This window comes from Bubalus bubalis, chromosome 23, assembly GCF_019923935.1.
Source record: "Bubalus bubalis isolate 160015118507 breed Murrah chromosome 23, NDDB_SH_1, whole genome shotgun sequence".
NCBI lineage: Eukaryota > Metazoa > Chordata > Mammalia > Artiodactyla > Bovidae > Bubalus > Bubalus bubalis.
In genome coordinates, this window is record NC_059179.1 from 11,532,997 (window position 1) to 11,550,437 (window position 17,441).

Sequence of the window (17,441 nt, forward strand, 5' to 3'; positions counted from 1 at the left end):
GCTATCAGGCTCTCGACTACATAACCCTGGAGACAACCCTGGAGACATCGGCCAACTTGCCAACACCATCGTCCCTAATGCTCAGACCTGTCTAGTCATATAAGCCACAGAGCAATGTCTTGACAAGGAGCCTGGTCCACCTGCAAGGAGCTCAGGGATTCAGAAAGAGCTGAGAAAAACATGGTTCTAAGCTTACCTCTCTACTTGCTGGACAGGAAGGAAACTCCTTTCATGGTTGCAGCGGCATGTCAGGGAGGCTGAGCACCGAATCCCCAGGAGGTTCTGACACTTTGTGAGCTGGGGAGGGAGGGGAACTGAGGGAGAGGAGGCCTGTGTGCCTCCACCTCCAATCCGCACTTCAGTTAAAGAACATACACACTCTGTGTCTGTTCAGAATTGCCCTGTTTGGCCATGTGCCATGTTGATAAACATTTTCTCCAGATTTCCTGACTCCTCATTAGCACACATCCTATTATATGCTATTGCAATCCTGCGTGCAGCTCCTGATTTAAGGATTAGACCGGGATAGACATCAGAAAGAGATAAAAAAAAAAAAAATGATTTCATTAAGAGAATGTTTCTCTGAAAGAAGACGCTTTCTAATCAGATGTAAAGTAACTTTTTCCTATGGAGGTCAGATTTATATTTTATGTATGTATGTGAACTATGTAATTATTCCCCCAAAATCCTAAATTTATAAAGGCACACAGCCTACGTAAGATAAAACTAGAAGTACAATTTTCATTTTATCTACTTCTGTACTATTTGAAAATTTAACAGGAAACAAGTATTACTATTATATCCTGTAAAAATACAGTAATATTTCTAGTTCAACTGACTGAGATTAATTACATTAGCTATGATCTCTAATTTATATACCATTGGCTGAAGTATAATTACTGACAAGGGAAGTTGTTCCAGATATATAGTTATGAGAACAAATTAAGTTGCAAAACTGTGTACCATCTACCACGTTTTCATCAAATACATATAATATGTAAAATATCTACAAAACATCTGAACATTTTATTTTTAAAGGATAAGATAGAAAAAGGAAAGACCAAGGCAAAGGTATAAAATAAAATGAGAGAGAATGTTAACACAGATAAAATCAATCCACTTCCTATGGGGAGGTCACAAAAGTTGGCCTTAAAATTTCTAGACATAGACAATAAAGGAAAAACTAGCCTGAAGCTGAAGCTCCAATACTTTGGCTACCTGATGCAAACAGATGACTCATTAGAAAAGACCGTGATGCTGGGAAAGATTGAAGGCAGGAGGAGAAGGGGACAACAGAGGATGAGATGGTCGGATGGCATGACCAACTCAATGGACATGAGTTTGAGCAAGCTCCAGGAGATGGTGAAGGACAGGGAAGCCTGGCATGCTGCAGTCCATGGGGTCACAAAGTGTCAGACGCAACTAAGCGACTAAACAATAGCCAGATACGTGATCTGTAATGTCCACAAGGTAATGATAAACCAACTAGACTAAAGCCATACACGTTTTCCTAACAGTAATAATAGTGACGCTTACATAGTGCTTATTGCATGCCTGGGCGTCATTCATTTAATCTTCTCTATGATGACCAAAGGGAGTGCTGAAGCTACTAGCCCATTGTAAAGATGGGGAAACAGAGGCACACAGAAATTAATACATCACTTACCAAAGGTCACACAGGTGTTTAAATCCTGCCTGGAGTGCGGGCTCCAGAGTCCCCACAAATTCAATTTGAGGCTGAAATTCAGACAGAGTGACTTTTAACCACTGCAGTATCTCTTCCATCCCTCACAGGAAAAACCATGTTGTAAGACTGACATTCTCAAGAGCATTCTTACAGGAGGCACCGTGACACATTTTGGAAGGTTTTTCATTTTTTATTTAATTATTATTTTGCCATGCTACATAGCATGTGGGAAATCTTAGTTCCCCAACCAGGGATCAAACCCATGTCCCCTACAATGGAAGTTCGGAGTCCTAATCCCTGGACCGCCAGGCAAGTCCCTTGGAGGGCTTTTTAGATGGGACTGTACATGTATAGGAGAAGGCAATGGCACCCCACTCCAGTACTCTTGCCTGGAAAATCCCATGGATGGAGGAGCCCGGAAGGCTGCAGTCCATGGCGTCGCTGAGGGTTGGACAGGACTGAGCAACTTCACTTTCACTTTTCACTGTCATGCATTGGAGAAGGAAATGGCAACCCACTCCAGTGTTCTTGCCTGGAGAATCCCAGGGACGGGGGAGCCTGGTGGGCTGCTGACTATGGGGTCACACAGAGTCGGACACGACTGAAGCGACTTAGCAGTAGCAGCAGCATACATGTATAACTGAATGGAAGGCAGCACCCTTTATCAGACCAACCCCCCATCCCACCCCCAGCTCCCCCCCACCCTACCCCCACCCCCGCTGGCGCTTCTTAAACTCTCCAGCGGTTTTCTCCATTGGCCTGAGAATACCACCGATCCTCCTTACAACAACACACGGCCTTGAAGGACCTCCTTTAAAGCTTCAATTGTCACCTCTTGCCACTCTTCCCCTCAGTCTTGCTAAAGCAGCTTCCCATGTCTTCTTTCTCTGAACATGCTAAACTCATGTTTGCCTCTGGGCCTTTGCAACTGCTCTTTCTTGCCTGGAATCCCTTTCCACCCCCATGGTCTTTAAAAGGTGGCCTCTTCTTGTCATTCAGATCTCAGGTCAAATGTCTCTTTCTAAGAGAGCCCTTCCCCACCATAACAATGCATGACCTCCCTTGTCCCCCCCACCTCTAGTAACTCTATTAAATCAGGCTCTTTCATCGTCTTCATAGCACATTTCTCACTCTTTGAAGCTGTTGCATTCATTATTTTTTTTATTGTTTGTCTTCACTACAAAGCCATAAGCTCTATGAGCAGGGGTAAAATCTTGCCTATCTTATCCACTGCTGGATTTCCAGCACCTAGAACATGCCTAATATACAACTGGTCCCCAGTAAATATTTATTGAGATTAAAAAATGAATGAAGTCAAGGTGATCCTTACTGTGCTGCTTCTCATTTCAGTTATCTAGGCTGGCTATTCACACAGCCCAGATCCTTAGCTGTTTGAAAGCGTTGCTTCAGTGAGGACAGTGTAGGGAATATATGGCCTGCACAACCACCATTTGATGCTGGAATTCAGGCAGGATTGGTGCCCCCCAAAGTATTTCGGTCCAGCTGCAAACAAAAGGCCACCGCGGCATTCACCAGCTGGTGGGCAATGTTCCCGAGCAGAATTCAGCTGCTTGCCCAGGAGTTTGCATTTCAGAGCCGTGCACTGGACGGCTATCAAACATGTGTCAAGTGCCTGGAGCCCTTGGGAAAACAGAAGCAAAGAAACATCAATCATCTTGGCCGTACATCTGCCGAGCCTCGATACAGTTAATACCACTTCTTCAAGGAGCATGTATTTAAGTTTCCAGCTGCCACATCACGTTGGCTGCTACAGATCTAGGCCAACACAATGCTTATAAATACTGATTTGGCAGAGGACCAAGAATTCCCCACCTTCGTATCAACTAGGCTTCCATCTGTCCAAAGAAGCTGGACAGTGTTGGCACTCAGCTTTCTCTTATCTCTTCATCAACGATTAAAAAGATGAGGAGCAACGGAGGAGCAAAGCTTGTAGGAAACGTGTGCTCTAACCAAGATCAAAACCACAAGCTGAGGTCAGGGAAGGAGTTCCTATTTGGTAAGAAGAACCTTGTCAAACAGACACATATTTAATTTATTTCTCTCCGGTGAACGTTCTCAAAGCAGCCCATGTCATTCAAAACAGTAGGCATTAAGGAAGATAACCCAGCACTCTCTATAAGAAATCTTATTAAAGGACAATCCATCAAATGATTTGTTTCTCACATAACTGGCTTCTACATTTTTTTTTTTACATGATTTTCCCTTGACATTAAATGTGCTCATGTGCCTCTGCTGCTGCTGCTAAGTTGCTTCAGTCGTGTCTGACTCTGTGCGACCCTATGGACAGCAGCCCACCAGGCTCCTCCATCCCTGGGATTCTCCAGGCAAGAATACTGGAGTGGGCTGCCATTTCCTTCTAATGTGCCTCAGTTATATCCTACTCTTTGAGGCCCCATGGACTGTAGCCCGCCAGGCTCGTCTGTCCATGGAATTTTTCAGGCAAGAATACTAGAATGGGTTGCCATCTTCTCCTCCAAGGGATCTTCCCAACCCAGGGATCAGAACCTTGTCTCTTGAATTGCAGATGGATTCTTTACCACTGAACCGCTGAGAAATCCCCTTGACATTAGCAATATCTTCGTAAAGTGGTAGGTCTTTGATTAGCCTCATTACATACACATAGCCTTGTTTTATTTGAAAAGGTGGTCAAAATGTGCTTTGGCAAAGAAGGAAACTCACAAACAATTAATGTAGTGCTAATCCATAGTTATACCCTAATTCCACTTAGAATTATAAAAAGGTCCCTGTAAAATCACACTAACTTGTAAAGAACCTCTCTTCCTGGCTCTGTGTTTTCTCTGAGTGGAAGCACAGAGGGATGAAGTAGATGAAATATGAGGTGATTTCACATCCAGGAGGGTAGAGAAGGGAGCCCTTGAGTACCCAGTAAGCGCCTTGAGTATGTGGATTTCTAGATGTGCATAAAGAAAGAGATGCAAATAGGTGAGTCATGGGCAGTGACCTGAAAAATGCCATGGGGCCAGGTGGGTCAAGAGAGGCGGGGGTGTGCAGTCATTGGCCAGATGGAGAAGAGATTGGGAGGAAGGGGCTCACAGGGGAGTCTGCAATTGTCCCCATATGATTTAGACTACTAAAGCCACACTGAGCTGGTGCTTCGGTGATGGACAGGAATGGCAGCCCTCGGAAAAGGCTCTGGAGGAAGACAAGTCACACGTCTATAGGCTAGAAAGGGGCAAGGGGTCTGCTTATCTTTTGAGAAGTTTGGGAGAAAACCAAGCACAAGAAATGTTGAGATGAACAGAGATGTCTTATCCAGATGTAATGATTAAGAAGTGAAATCACTCTTGTGCCTCCGGGATATACAATCTGTCCTCAGCTTCACCTCCTTCCAGCTCTACAAGGCCCAAATTTAGTCATCAGATCTTACCACTCTTTCTCATAGCCACACAAAACCAGCACAAGTCCTAACAGCCCAAGTTAAGACCGTTGCAACTGTCTCTCTGACTCTGCTTCAAATTCTTGGTCTTCAAACAAGGCAGCCAGAATTATCATGTCAAGAGAAAACAAACCAAAAAAAAAAAAAAAAGGTTCCTCAGACCAGAAAAAGCTCCCTTAAAAGGTCACTGATAACTGATTAAACCAGTCAATCACTTGTAAAGATGCCCTTAACTAGTGCCTTTCCTTATCACCTATTCCCTGGCTCATCACTCTATCTCTAAAAACAAAACATACTCTCTCTCACATATATTATTGTAAACTGAACAAGCCTTATTTTCATAAACGTAATTTTCTCCATGTAAGGATTTCTTTCAACTCTTTCTGAATTGATTCCTATGCAATCTTTATGGCCTTTTAAGCTGACGAAGGCACTTACTATGAGCCTTAAAACTCTTTGGAAAATTACAAAATATATAATTTCACAGTCACTGATAACTGATTAAACCAGTCAATCACTTGTAAAGATGCCCTTAACTAGTGCCTTTCCTTATCACCTATTCCCTGGCTCATCACTCTATCTCTAAAAACAAAACATACTCTCTCTCACATATGTTAGTGTAAACTGAACAAGCCTTATTTTCATAAACGTAATTTTCTCCATGTAAGGATTTCTTTCAACTCTTTCTGAATTGATTCCTATGCAATCTTTATGGCCTTTTAAGCTGACGAAGGCACTTGCTATGAGCCTTAAAACTCTTTGGAAAATTACAAAATACATAATTTCACAGACGAGGAAATAAAGAAGCCTTCCCTTTCATTTGCAATCAACCAAGATGACCAGTCATAACCCTGGTGAGTAAACACACCTAAAAAGGAGATTTTTTTGTGCTAAAAATCCAAATGGGGGAGGAAGACGCATTTGGGCACCAGAAAGCCACCTGCCGAGGCCTAGTGAAAGCAGTTTTCTGCTGTGCTTAGTCACTCAGTAGAGTCTAACTCTTGAGACCGCATGGACTGTAGCCCGCCAGGCTTGTCTGTCCATGGGGATTTTCCAGGCAAGAATACTGGAATGGGTTGCCGTGCCCTCCTCCATGGTATTTTCCCAACCCAGGGAGACCCTGGTCTCCCACACTGCAGGCAGATTCTTCACCATCTGAGCCATCAGGGAAGCCCATGAATACTGGAGTGAGTAGCCTATCCCTTCACCAGGGGATCTTGCCGACCCAGGAATCAAACCAGGGTCTCTGGCATTGCAGGCAGATTCTTTACCAGCTGAGCTACCAGGGAAGCCCCAGCGACAGCAGGCTCTGTAGTCTAATCTGCTGCCAAGAAGCCCTGTTTCTGCTTCACTGAACAGAAGAACGTGTGGCAGCTGGGCCTCCAGCACTGGAACATCTATGGATGGCCTCAACCCCTGCAAAGTGGCAACATGACAGGGGCAGCACCGAGGCCAAAGTCAACAAGCATGAGGACTCACGTGAAGTCTGCAGAGTCAAGGGTAAACAGGAGCTACTGTCAACCTCTGAATTAAAACAGCTTGATTCTGAGTTTCAAGCATTTTTCATTACGTGCGTTATACACGCTAGATTGGGGAAAAGGAGAGAATAGAGAAAAAAGACAATAATAAAAAACATTTACATCCTGCCAACTAATAAGCACTGTTTTTATGTGGAATAAATTCTTTGAAATTTTTTTATATTATATATGTACATAAATGTGCAGCTGTGCTGTGCTCAGTCGCTCAGTTGTGTCCAACTCTTTGCCATCCCGTGGACTGTAGCCCTCCAGACTGCTTTGTCCATGGAATACATCTTTTTTTAAAGCACACCTGAGAATTCATACCCATTACCATGGTTATTATTACAAACAAAACCAAAAAAGTTAGCAAGGGTTAGTAAGGATGTGGAGCAACTGAAACCCTTGTGTATTGCCGGTGGGAATGTAAAATAGTGCAGCAACTATGAAAACCAGTGTGGCGGTTCCTCAAAGAGTCAAAGTAGAATTATCGTATGATCCGACAATTCCACTCCTGAGCACACACCTAAAACAAACGAAAGCAGGAACTTGAACAGATATTTGTACATCCTTGTTCACAGCAGCATCATTCACAGTAGCCTAGGGATAAAAAATGTGGACGTGTCAGTCACTCACTTGTGTCCAACTCTTAGAGACCCCATGGGCAACAGGCTCCTCTGACCATGGACATCTCCAGGCAATACCGGATGGGTATCCATTCCCTTCTCCTGAGGATCTTCCCAACCCAGGGCCTAAACCAGGGTCTCCCACGGTGCAGGCAGATTCTTTACTGTCTGAGCCACCAGGGAAGCCCCAGCCAAAAGACAGAAGCAACCCAAATATCCAGATGAATGGATAAACAAATACCAGAATACTCTTCAGCCTTAAAAAGAAACCTCTGACTCATGGTACATCACCAATGAACCTTGAAGACATTATATGAAGTGAAATAAGCCTGTCACAAAGGGGCAAACAAGGTATGATTGAATTTATGTGAGGTATCTAGAATGGTCGAATTCATAGACAAAAAGAGAATGGCAGTTGCCAGGAGCTGGAGGAGGGCGAACGGGGAGTTATTGTTTAATGGGCATGGGGTTTCAGTTTGAGGTGATAAAAAGTGTTCTGGAGACAGATGGTGATGATAGCTGCATAGCAATGTGGATGTACTTTAACATCACAGAACTATACTCTTGTTTATTGAAATATAGCTGATTTACAAAGTTGTGTTACTTTCACATGTACAGCAAAGTGATTCAGTTATATATATATATATATATATATATATATATATTTCAGTCTTTAGAACTATACTCTTTTTTAATATATTTAATTGGAAGATAGCTGCTTTACAATATTGAGTTGGTTTCTGCCATACATCAACATGAATCAGCCACAGAACAATACTCTTCAAAATGGCTGAAATGGTAAATTTTACATATTTTTTACCAAAATAAAGGATCATCCTATCTGTAATTTGCTCTTTTCACTTCATTTGATACCATGAGTGTTAATAAAGGTACTCTGTGTGAGCATGCAGATATGATTGCAAAGTATTTGGTTGTATGAAAGTACGATGATGCGTTTCACCAGTCCTGTATGTTGGACAGTTATTAGGTTGCCTCTGATTTCTCTCTTCCCAAAAGACGCTGAATGCTTCAATCATGAGACATATCAGGTCACAGTACATTCCTGATGAACCTTCTTTGGGATTCATTCTGGTCGTTCACAGATAAATCTTCCATGTCAGTCAGCAAAATTTCCTCACTATTAAGAAACATTTATTAACTACTTGTCCCTGGTAATATATTAATCATTAATAACAAAGATAATGATTGATACTTAATTTAAAATATTTGTTAAGTACTTACCTGTTTTCAAACTTACTGGAGGAAAATTAGAAACATTACTGACTGAACATGACACCCTGGGCAAGATTCAAAATATCTCACAAGAGATTGAGAAAGGCACTGGTCACTCAGAGGAAAGGCTGGCTGGAAATGGGTCAGCCAGACCACTGCCCACCACCTGATCAACCCCACAGAAACCATTTAACCAGGAGTATGGGATAAAATGGGAGTTCTAAGGTAAAAATTTCAGAACAGACCCTATTTTTTTTGTCAGTTGCCCAAAGGAGAAAGGGGCTTCCCAGGTAGCACAGTGGTAAAGAATCCACCTACCAGTGCAGGAGATGAAAGAGACATGGGTTTGATCCCTGGGTCGGGAAGATCCCCTGGAGTAGGACATGGCAACCCACTCCAGTATTCTTGCCTGGAAAATTCCATGGACAGAGGAGCCTGGCAGGCTACAGTCATGGGGCCGCAAAGAGTCAGACACGATTGAGAACAAGGACACAAAGAAGGAAAAGCATAACTGGGGAAAGAGGAGCCAGACTCTAGACTGGTAAAGTTAAATATCCCTATGGAACACGGAAATGGACAGTCGAGAGGTTGTCGGATAAACTGGTCTAGAGGTCAGGAGAAAGATATGGTATCCAGCTCAAATGTGCACTTGGAAAAATCAGAGCACAGAGCTGGTCACTGAAATCTTTGAAAGCAGGTCTTTCAGACTTTTGTGGGCATCACCTGTTAATGTCAGAGTCCATTCTGCAGGTCTGGGAGAAGCCTGAAGCTTGCATTTCTGACAAGCTAGTGGGTAAAGGCCTATGGTGATGCTCAGACTATAAACTCAGGAATAAGGTGTCTTGAGGGTGGATAGAAAAGGAGAGAAAGAGTAGGACTTCAAGGAACCCTGATCTTTAAGAGAAGATTAGGAGAAGAGGAGGCCGCAAGGAAATTGAGAAAGGAATGAGAAGTCCAAGAGAGTCTGGGATTACTGAGGTCAAAGAAGAAAGGAAGAGTACTATAGCCCTGCTGATGGATCAGGTAAGACCTGCAGAAGAGGTACTTAGTCCACTTGGGCTATCACAACAAAACACCAACAGTGAATGTTTATTCTCCCACAGTTCTGGAGTCTGCAAGTCCAAGATCAGGGTGCCAGCCTGCTCAGGTTCTAGTGAGAGCTCTCTGCCTGGCTCGAAGTCAGCCACCTTCTTGCTATGTGCTCACATGGCCTCTCCTTGGTGTGTATATGGACAGAGAGATATTCCTCTGTCTCTACTTCTTGAAGCGAAGTGAAAGTCGCTCAGTCATGTCCAACTCTTTGCTACCCCATAGACTATACAGTCCATGGAATTCTCCAGGCCAGAATATTGGAGTGGGCAGCCGTTCCCTTCTCCAGGGGATCTTCCCAACCCAGGGATCAAGCCCAGTTCTCCTGCACTGCAGGTGAATTATTTACTAGCTGAGCCACAAGGGAAGCCTAAGAATACTGGAGTGGGTAGCCTATCCCTTCTCCAGTGAGGAATCAAACCGGAGTCTCCTGCATTACAGGCGGATTCTTTATCAGCTCAGCTACCAGGGAAGCCCCTCTTCTTCTTACAAGGACACTAATCCAAAGTCCAATCATGGGGCTCACCCTCATGACCTCACCTAAACCAAGTACCTCCCAAAGGCCTTACCTTCTAATACTATCACATTGGAGGTTAGGGCTTCAACGAGTGAATTGCAGGGGTGAGGGGAGGCAAGGAGGTATACAAACACTGCACCCCTAACAGTGCTCACTGGACTTAGTCTGCTTGTGCTATCACAACAAAGCACCAACAGTAAACATTTATTCTCCCAATAAATGGGGTCTGCAAGTCCAAGATCACGGGCCAGTCTGGTCGGATTTTAGTGATAGCTATCTGCCTGGCTTGCATCCCAGCTCCATGCAGCACCCTCAACATAGAAGAGAAGACAGGAGCTCCTGGGTGGGTACACCTGCCAAGAGGCTCTGGAAACAGAAATCCAGGCCACAAACATTCACATCCCTCACACCTGTTAATTTGCTAAAAGGATACTTGCCCTGGGCACTACAGCCTGAAGAGAACAGAGTCAGAGGGCTCAAATCCCTGCCAGCAGCCTGCATTCTCTGTCTCTAAAACTACCAATTTTGCCTCACTTTTGCAGGCCCAGCAGAAGTTCCGTTTGTGAAAACTGAAGACAAGTGCAATTGCAAATGCTTCTTGTCCCCATATTACCACAAGAAGCTCAAAGAAAAGGCACTTGGGCTCCCAGGTCCAAGCTCCCAGGTTTGTTATTCTAGTTGGTCACTCTGCAGAAAGCCCTGCAAGAGCCTCATTCCCTTGGAACGGCTTCCTGGGGAGTTCCGCGCTCAGCTCATGGTTCTCTGGTCCCAGCCTTGGGATCCACTGACGAGGGCAGCCATAAACTGCACTTAGCCATTATGCGTTAACCTTGGAAAGTCATCCCAGTCAATATGAGAGATGGGATCTCCCACAGTGCTTTATTCTCAATTAAAAGTAAAGTCAAATAAACCAGGAGCTGCCTTGTACAGCCAACAATATTTTATATTGCAGTTATTAGGAAAATTAAGACAACAGACCAAGCAGAATACTAATAAGAAGCTATCTCAACCTCCATTCCAACAATTCCAATAATCTCATTTATTTTTCCATTTATTTATTTATTCATTTATCCAGAAATATTGGCTATGTGAAAAAGGCCTAAAAGCTAACAACACCAAAATCTATGCAGTTTATTCATAGAAACACATCAATGTGTCTGATTCACTTACTCTAGAGATAATTCTAACTGGTTTAGTTATCTGTTTTTCAAGGCAGCAACAAATTAGAATGTAAACTCCAGAGCAGGGATTTTTTAGGACTTGTTCACTGATGTATCCCTAACACTGAGAACAGAACTCAAGTATCTAATGGATGGTGAGAGAGGGAACCTTTACACGTTCTCCTCAATTTTATACCATTTTATGTCACCACTCAGCTACTTCATATACTTGAGCCCCCAAAGACCTCTGATTCCGCAGACACTGGTTTCAGTGCCATGACAGAACACTGGCTTGTGAATGGACATTCTAAATATTAATAACTAATACAAATTCCAGTAGGAATAAAAATATTCCCCCTGTGATCTTGCTTCCACTGGTTATTTGCTTAGCCGCTTATTTTTCCCAGAAAAATAAATGTCTACCTTGTTCGCTTCGAGATTATAAACTCCTTCACACTAGTTATTGGGGTAAATTGGTTGAATTGAGCTGGACAGGGAAATTTTATCTTGGTCTTCAACATTTGAAGGCTCTCTAAACTGAAATCCACCTGGAGAGAAACAGAGTCTCACAAAAATTGATAAACAGAAGCCTCAATTAAAGAATCAGGAGATGAGAAAGAGGAGCATTTAAGCCCTGTGATGATAACATGGTCCAGCCGGAAGAAGAAACACTTCTCTTCTTTCCCGGCAACAGCTCAGCCAATTAAAAGCCATGGACTCAGTGTTTACTCTAGCCCTCCCAACTTCATTTTCCTCTCCCCTGGCTGTGTAGAGACTTACACGTGGCTCACCATGGTTGCAGACCCCAAACTGCAATTCTCTGCTGATACTGAATAAACCCATCTTGGTGAGAGAACGATCTGGCAGTTTATTTGTCTTAGGTCAACAGTGTGAGTAATTGTTTATAATCCCCTCTCATTACCTGGCATATCATAAGAACTAAGTGGCACCATAATTTCCCATTTGAAACACAGCACTTTTTTGGATTAACATTCTGATTAAGTTACAACAGTTTTGTGGCCAATCCGATATTTCCAATAATGGCCAGGAATCTACTAAATCCACGACATGCAAACAGCTCTTGCCAAGGTCTAATTCAAGAAAGATTCAAATGTTTAAGAGTCATTTTTTAAAAATTCAAAATGAAAATAGCTTATTGAATTCTATTGGGAGAATGCGGAGATTAAAAATGTACGTTCTCATAACCCAGAACACCAACTTTATTGAACAGGAGACTCACTACTTCTTTAATCAAGAAGTTCCTGTCTGGGCATCTCTAAGAAATAGCCCTGCAAGGGCAATTGGGTAGTTTTTCTGGTCTTTCATATTTATATATAACTCTACCATTTATGGGTTTCCCCAGTGGCTCAGTGGTTAAAAAAAAAAAAAAAAATCCGCCCATCGTGCAGGACATATAGTAGACAGTTTTGATCCTTGGGTCAGGAAGATCCCCTGGAGGAGAAAATGGCAACTCACTCCAGTATTCTTGCCTGAAAAATCCCATAGACAGAGGAGCCTGGAAGGCTACAGGTTAAAGAGTCAGACATAACTGAGTGACTAAGAATGAGCTACCATTCACAAAGTGGGTTATCAGGCATCACCCGTTCTCTAAACCACTCTTCAAGGGATTGATTCCCATGTTCCCACAATAACAGAAATTATAAGTTGCCCCACAGACTTAAAAACAACTTTTCAAGATGAAGGAAAAATTAAGAAACTCCCCGGATATTAAATATATTCATCTACTGCTAATCACATCTTATTTCAGAAACATTAAAACAAGAAGCCAAAACAGTGTACCTTAGAAACCGAGACTAGAATCTTCTGATCTTCAAGTGACTTGCCCAAAGCCACTCGATGATGCGACTAGGGCTAGCGCAGCTTCATTTCTGCCGTGCAGCAGTAGCACTGGTACATACAGGCGCTGGGAAAACAGAGAGGAGCAAACGTCCTCCCCACCTCTCCCTGTCAGGGGCTCTGCTCTCCACTCGGGCAAGGCAGGTCAGAGCAAGGCAGGAAGTCAGGGCAGCACAGACGGCTCTCCTTCCCCCAAAGCACTGGCTCCCGGGACACTCAACTGCAGCTAAACCTGGGAGGATCCTGGTTCCCAGAGCCCAGCACCTCACTAGCCTCACCCAGGTAGGTCCTGGAGAGGACAATGCATTCCTGAGCCCCACCTCTGCCCTCTCGGCAGTTCTCACTGGAGACAGGCATGCCTGGCCCCTTTAGGTAATCTGTCCATGCAGAGAAGGTGGCCAGGGAGCATACCCACCAAACAGTTAGCTGCGTAGGCCTGGGCCAAGGGAGAAGCGGAGGTGGGCTGGGGAAGTAGTAGGCCTTTTATTCCCTTCTGCAAAGTCTGAATGATTTTAGAGGTAATTTGGAAAATGAAAATCTGGAAAAAAGAAGCCAAGAGAAGCAAACACAAACTGTGCAATTTGGATATAGAAAGGTTTGGGTTGAAATCTGGGCTCTCCTATTGACTTGCTGGGTAACCAGGTCTCCATATTCTATCCACTTCACAGGGCTATTCCAAACAATGTAGAACCTCTCTGCCTCCCCTCTCCACCATCCTGGTCACACTGTGTGGTCAGTCTGTTAATGGGTTCCTCCAAGTGGTCCCACTCTTTGCTTTGTCCTATTACCACATATGGCATATTAGTGTTCAAAATTACCAGGGGAAATACACAGACAGAGAACACAATTTGTATCATATACACTCCACTCCCAACTATGATTTTTAAGAATCTGTTTAAATATAGTGGCAGTTCCTTCCTCTGACTTTCTGTTGCTACGTAGCTCTGTATCTTGTAGACAATGGGAAGACTTGGGGAGAAGTATTTTAGGAATTGTTGAAAGAATTACACGGGGTCATAGGAATGAGTCTTTCTACTTGTTCCTCAAAACCAATAACAACTATTTCATGTTCATATTGCACCAGCAAAAAAAAAAAAGAAACAGTATCTCTCACTTCATTTTTCCCATCAGTTTACTCACAGAATGTCTTAAGAGTATAGCAGAGGTCCCAGCATGAGGGCCAGAACCATGAATAAAAAGCAGATGTGTCTGAAAAATAGGCCTTTAGGGAACCCATGTGCATGCAGATCAAGAAGTCTGAGGAGGGAATTCCCTGGCAGTCCAGTGGTTAAGATTCCATGCTTCCACTGCAGGAGACACAGATTCAGTCCCTGGTTGGGGGAACTAAGATCCCACATGCCACGCAGTGTGGCCCAAAACAAGCAAAAACAACAGACCAAAATAAACAAGAAGCCTCACGAGCAGTAACTCACATTATGGACAGGATGAATCAAGATGCATACGCTCAGTTTCTCTTCTGAACTTTACAACTAATGGGGAGGAATGGATGTGGGCTGAATTTCCTCAACATCCAGTACAAGTGGAGCCATGCAAGCACTATTTTTATGATAAGTGCAAAAGGGGCCTAGGGAAAAAGTACGTTATGTTGTATCAGAGAAAACAGTTCAGATTTTCAGATTTTCTGGAAATATTTTATGGTCTTAGGCACTTATTATGAAATAGCAGAATGAAAAAACACATAATCCTCAAATAACACTACATACAAGTGTGGCATTTTCATCACTCAAAAGCCTTCCATGAGTCAATCAAGTAACTCACAAACATTTCAAACTCCATCACCCAGCTATTCTCCTTCAAAGAAACTATCATAAGGATATAAACCAAAATACTCCTCCAGGAAACGTTCACTCCACAACATTGTTCAGAGCAAGGCAATATGCAGCATTCGAACAAACGATGCCCCACACTCACTGACTTCATTACCTGCTAGATCTTTTGACCATGAAGGCTCCATACAATACAAATTCAGTCTTGACCTCTTCATAAGGCTCAGATGACACAATAGATACAAGAACCTAAGAAACCTTTGTAAACCCCTCTACTATTTCAAAGGCATAAATATGCAAAAACCTTATACTTCGGGAAAGAAAGCAACAGCAGAAAGAAAAGCGTCATGTGTTCTAAAAGCACACATACACACGTGTTGTGCAAATCGCCAGAGCGGTGAGCCCTGAACTAGTGAGCTAAAGATGACGAGCGACAGGTAACCGAACAATTGTCTGGGGCCCCACAGCCAGCTGCCGTTACTCAGTCACAAAGGCCAAAACAATGGAAGCCCTGTCTGAAACTGAGCCCACAGCTGTTCACCGTCCCTACCTTGAGCCGTACTGTTGCAATTTCTGCTTAACTGAAATCAGAAATAAAACGCTTTAGGATGCCTCGAGTTGCTTGGTATATGTTTAAAGAATAATAAAGAGCATGTGGTTAAGCCTGTAACATGCAAATGTCAGTAAATAAAAGTTGTTACTCTTGTTAATCATTATCAATATTATTATTATTACTAAATAAATAATTATCATTTGTATAGCTCCTTAAAGTTTATATAAAATGTCTGACAATGATCCTATAAGAGAAAAAGAGGCTCACAGAATTTGGTAATTTGTTCAAGTTCCCACCGCCAGAAAATGCTGAAGTTGGGATTTGAGTTCCATTTCAGGCGTTTTCCCCTTGATGAGTCTGGAATCTTGTAAGAATGGCCTCAAGACTTCTTTCTATCATGGACATGATTCCCAAAATCCAGTCCTTCCTAAATGGCTAACCAAGAACTACAACAATCCTGTTCCCCCTGTCAGTCACGGACTGACTTAAGGATAGGGCAGTGACTTGAGGAAAAGTCTTTCAGGAGATTCTGAGAAAGGTTTCCACACTACTGAGGAGATAAGAAGACAAGGCTTCTTCCCTTCCCCTTGATGTTTTCTATCTCAATATGAACCTTGAAGCTATATTCCATCTTGGGATCATGAGGAGAGTCAGGCTGAAATCAAACCAATACAGGGCAGGAACAAAGCTAAAAGAATCACAGAGAAACAAACGCAGAGCCAGACACTTTGCTCCTGACTATACTCTGCTTCTACTACACAAAGGAATTCTCTTCCTGACTAGGAAAGTTAGAGTTTCTGTTCCTCACACCCAAAATATCCTACCTGATACATTATTGACACGTGCCACCTTGTATCAGACCAAGCTTACATATTTTTTTTCCCCATGTAGTAGCTTCATATCTTCACATGTGGGGATTTCTAAGCTTACATCAGATGTAATTTTGATTTCCCGAAATCATAAATGGGCAGAAGGAAAAAGGAGACAGTGGTATGCACAGCTGTACAAAGGGAACATATACAGTTGGTTCCCACCACACGGCTAACTATAGAAGCAAAGGACACCACGCTGAGTCAGTGAAGTTTCCGGCCCCTCTCCCACGATCCCCACCCCCATAAATCACAACAAAGCTCGAAGCCTGATGATCTCAACTGCCTCTCTGTGCCCAGAGAGAGCACCATAGAGCACACGGCCAGAACAGAAAAAGGAAGGAGAAGGAAGAGGAGGAGGTGATTTCATAAGAGCATGCCCTCCTTTCTTTCCAAGCTGATAACAGCAATTTGGCTAAAGCACCCAAAATTCCTTGTGAAATGTGTTGTTTTGTCAATTAACACTTCACATTCTTTTTTCAAAAATTACAACACAGAGAACCTACTATATTGCTCAGGGAACTCTACTCAGTGCTCTGTGGTGACCTAAATGGGAAGGAAATCCAAAAAGAGTGGATATATGTATACGTGTAGCTGATTCACTTTGCTGCACAGCAGAAATTGACACAATATTGTAAAGCAACCATACTCCAATAAAAATTAACTTAAAAGTAAATAAATAAAACAATGTAATAATATCATGAAATTCAAAAAATTACAGTGCAAAATAGAAGTAATTCAACAGTTCTCTGCCAATGTTCTACTGAGACCATTGAAGTGATTTTTATTGTATGTCAGGTTATGAGCAACCCTTATGTACCTTTCCCTAAAACCATAACACACTTGAGTTGTAGCTTTCTAAACTCTAGACCAGTCTTCAGAGCTTCTCGGCACCACCCTCCCAGGAGAAGCAGGGTCTCCCTCTCCTGTTTGCTTTTATTGGCATCCTAATTATAATTGTTATTTTTTTTAATTGAATATTTTCTGTGACAAACATGCATGAAAGTGCTTTCCCCAAGTCTGTTTATTATAAACACATAGCGAGGCATTATGTTCATTGTTATTATTACCTTTGGTCCTTGTATTGAATTATTTTGTATAAACATTCTATTATTGACTACCTACAAC

At 42.8% G+C, this 17,441-nt stretch overlaps 1 protein-coding gene across 7 annotated transcripts in view; it reads right to left on the reverse strand.

Annotated features, from left to right (window-relative positions):
• SLC16A12 (solute carrier family 16 member 12) overlaps window positions 1-17,441 on the reverse strand; it is a 100,325-nt gene that overhangs the window by 69,210 nt on the left and 13,674 nt on the right. The window contains exon 2 of one of the 7 annotated variants that reach the window (XM_044935416.2): window positions 1,667-1,737. The exons of the other annotated variants lie outside the window; for them this stretch is intronic. The gene's annotated coding sequence lies outside the window, so the exon portion shown is untranslated. The remainder of the gene's footprint in view (window positions 1-1,666; window positions 1,738-17,441) is intronic. 7 annotated transcript variants of the gene reach the window in all.